The sequence below is a fragment of the Sceloporus occidentalis genome, unplaced genomic scaffold, assembly GCF_023333645.1.
Source record: "Sceloporus occidentalis isolate IW3139 unplaced genomic scaffold, rSceOcc1.0.p SCAF_175, whole genome shotgun sequence".
NCBI lineage: Eukaryota > Metazoa > Chordata > Lepidosauria > Squamata > Phrynosomatidae > Sceloporus > Sceloporus occidentalis.
The window spans coordinates 1,796,325-1,800,479 of record NW_028317155.1 but is presented as its reverse complement, the minus strand read 5'-3'; positions in this window follow the sequence as shown (position 1 = coordinate 1,800,479).

Here is a 4,155-nt window from a genome sequence, read left to right as displayed (position 1 = left end):
CGTGCTAATATTCGATGCATCTGCTCTCTGTTCTTGGACTAAAAAAGAAAACGTACTTTGAAATTCTACCAAGATCCGTGATTACAAGCTCTTAGAGATTTTATTACAAAGTAAAAACTAATTCGGATTTGTCTTTAATAGGCACACAAAGCATTTTATTTATCTGATTGCATTATAAGGGAAAGGTCCAACCCTTTAAATAAAAGAGCGTGCTCCAGAGTGTACCCAAAGCCAAGATAGCATAGAAGTCATTGCCTGCTGATCCAGACAATGATTTACACAAGATCAGAAAGGCTAGAATAAACCCTGTGTGTGGTATCTGGTCGTTCCCACACCAAATGTTCTAAACCATAATAAACCCTGTGTGTGGTATCTGGTCGCATCCACACCAAAGGGCCAAAACTGGAATGAACCCTGCATGTTGTGTCTGGTGCAGCAGTTTTCTACTTGTATCTGCATACACACACACACACACATATATATATATATATATATATATATATATATATATATACATACACACTATGTATACACACGCACTGTATAAAAAAATATTTATATAAATAGTTTTCCTCCTGTAGTTGTGTACAAACAATTTAACCCATAAGTTATGTTACAAGAAAATTGACAAGCTGTCTAAAACGCTACTACTACAATGCTTTAATTTATAGTATGCTTTGTGGTATTTAAAGTGTTAATGTCTCTATATGCTCTATTTAAGATGTTAAACATGCCAAAGTAGTCAGTTCTCTTATTAGGACTGCCTCAATAACTTGAGTCCCTTGACAACAGAGCGATGATCTTATTGCAGCGTAATTAACCCCTTCAGCATCAACAATTAGGGACCTGCAGTGCGTAAAACTGTTTTAAGTGTCATGCCATCCCACTGCCAAGCTATAGATAGAGCAGTGTGTGTGCCCATTCTCTATCGAGATCCGTGACATCTCTTGAACTCACCTGATGCCCATCTTTCTGTGTCTTTCCAGGACCTGAGCAGAAAGCAGGGTCTGTATTAGGTGCCTATCAGCACTTCCACCTTCTCAATGAGTTCCTGTCTGCACCTTCTCATCATCAAGTAAACTTCGGCGCCTCATTGAAATTTCATCTCCATCTCTTCTGTGTGTTTTGCAGTCTGGTTTACAGCCTTTACTAAATGGGTTGGGAACACATTTCCCTTTATTCTCAGCTTGAAGTTTCCATAGTGACTCATGGCACACCCGATCCTCTTCTTAAAGGGACAATCCACAAAGAATGAATATCACCTCCTGGTGGGGGGAAAAACAGTTACTATGTGGTTAAAGTTATATATAACCGCTTGTGGTAAAATGACTTATCTAGCATAAAGTTAATAATTTTATAATTTGTGTACAAAAAAACATGCTTCTGGAAGCCACAGTAGAAACTCTTATAACCGGCACCCCGGCCATTTAAAACTTGACACCTGTGGAATACAGACATTGCAGGTCAGTCTGAAAAATGCTGATCAGTATATAGAATTCAAATGTAATGCTTGTCAGTGTATGCTGGGCAGCATTTGTCAGACTGACCTGCGATGTGTAGAATACGTCTAGTGACACAATATGTAACATTTGTTGATAAGCATTCCTCGAAACCTTCATGAAGTGACCACAGGAGCCTTTAAGAACCACAGCAGAATGAGGTGATGTCAGAAGTAATTTTAATCAAACAGTTCTTAATTAATATTTTAATTTAGTTTAATCGCATGGAGGGCCACAAGTATACACACACCATATATAGGGTGACCACATTAGCCATTTTGTCTGGAGCACATTTATATCTCATATTTGCAGTGGAAAGTTGACTAAATACCCCACATGGACCACGGCCAATTGCCTTTTTCCATTTAGTGACGCTTTGCTTACCCCCTAGGTTGTTATGGGATCCAGAGCCACTCATTTTGCAACCTTGACTCTCTGGAAATCTAGACGGTTACCACAGAAAATGGGGGGTTAGGTGAACGAAAGTTATGAGGTAACCAGGCCTGTACTCAATATATTAATGTGTGTACCCTGCTAATGTAAACATATCTGCCTCCTTAAACAAAATGCTTGGTTTGCCCAAATTAAAAGCTTTACGTGCACCTTTCACTTTTCTCAGATCTTACCTTTTTCAGTTTAGTACGCTAAAATAAATCCCTAAAATGTTGTTTACAGCTGAAAATAGGCAATATGTACATGTAATATAAACTTACTTTATGTGCATACTATTAGGGCAGCCATCTTCCTGTTCTGAGGATTATCATGATTATTTTTCCTCATTGATTTGTTTCCCCTTTAAGTTGCTGATTGTTGATTAGTTCTGGCAGGAAACTGATTAGGTATCCTGCCAACTTTTGCCACAGATCTCAACAGATCAAACTTCACGTTTGTCCAAATAGTGTATGTATGTGTGTATATATATATATATATATTAGTGTCAGTATCCTTTTAATGCTGTGGAGGTAGGGATCTAGTATCACTGCCTGGGGCTCGTATATTTATATGGTATCAGGAGAATTGTCTGTATTACCTCAGGTGCGAGATGGAATGAAACTGTCACCATTTTTACGTCTGTAAATGTTTATTACTGCCACATGCGTGAACGTGACGGTCCTGTTTATTTAGTTTTCCTATAACTTTCCTCTCGCATCGTCCCTGTGGCTTTTTCGTAAAGCTATCTTTGGTTAGCGTGGCTGATGCCTGTCTTGCTGTTGCTAAGCAATATATATGTTAGTGTATTTTTATTTGTACAGTGCCCGAAGAAACTGAATAGTACAATCGGGAAAGAATGAATACAGAGGAGCAAATGTTGTTCCAGGGACCAGGCCCCGAGCATCAGTTTTAAAAACATATCAAAATAGCTCCCCAACATGGTTTTTCAACCTTTACATTGTATTATAACTATTAAGTAGAAACATAATCTGCTCCTAGGTAACATAACCCACAGAACGAACGAAATATGCGTTTCAGATTACCATCCAAGTTACTTCTCTCTCATTACATACATGTTTTCACTCCTTTCCATGTGCATGGGAAACCCCCCCAAACTTTTGGAAAGTCACTTAGACAACAGCACCCTATTCTCCTTTTCCCTGCCATTTTGATAGGCTTAATGCCTTTGTGACAGAACCCTCCATCACTGGGGCAACTGGAGAGGCCTGAGAGCCAGCCTCCTCCCTACCGACTATGGGCCCTGGCCTTGTAAAGACTTCTGTGTGTAGGTAAAGGGGGGCAGTTTCGACTGATTTTCCCCCTAGTACAGGTTTACCCATATTTCCTAAATATTAGAGACTCTGAGGACTGTGGAGCTGATATTTATTTGTATCCCAATATCTTGACTTACGTTACTGTGTGCTTTGCTGGCTTTATCCAGCCATGTGTGTGAAAAATAAAGTACTCTTCATTTTGTTTAGATCCTACACTGAGTCTCGGCTAGTGACTGGGAAACCGGGGAAATATAGAGCTCCTCCAAAATAAAGGTCCAAGTGCAGATCCCACAACACTGACACACTCATCCATATGTAACACTGACTCAAGTACAGTCATATACACCAACAAATTTATGTTTCCCATCACACACTTACGCTATAATTCTATAAAACTGGGGCAATCGGATACGAGCTCAATGAGGGCACGTCAGAGGGATGTATGTGTTCTTTAGGTAGCTTTACCTACTTACATCCTCCTGTGGACTTGTGGATATATTAACAGTATCTGTATGACTACCTGAAACCTCACCCTAATCAGAGAGGAAATTTTCCTAACAACTGTTGCTCTGGTGATAGCAGCTCTACCAATTTGAAACCGAATGGTCAATAAATTCCCTTACATACTGTATTTGCCAAGTGTTCCATACTCCGCTCTTGTTAGGTAACTGGTGACGTCAGGGCTGATTCAAGGCTCTGGTGGGCCCTGGGCAAAGAATATAATAGTGGGCCCCCCTCCCGTCATGTAGTGGGGGGGCAGGTGCTGTAGTGGGGAGTACAGGGGCTTTAGGTGGGGGGACAGGGTTTTTAGTGGGGGGACAGAAAGGGGCTTGTAGTGGGGGAGGCAGGGAGCTTAGCCCTGTTTCCCCTACTACTACTAGCCTCTCTTCCCCCCACTACAGCCACTGCCCCCCCACTGTGGGGGACAGGTGCTGTAGTGGGGGGGATAG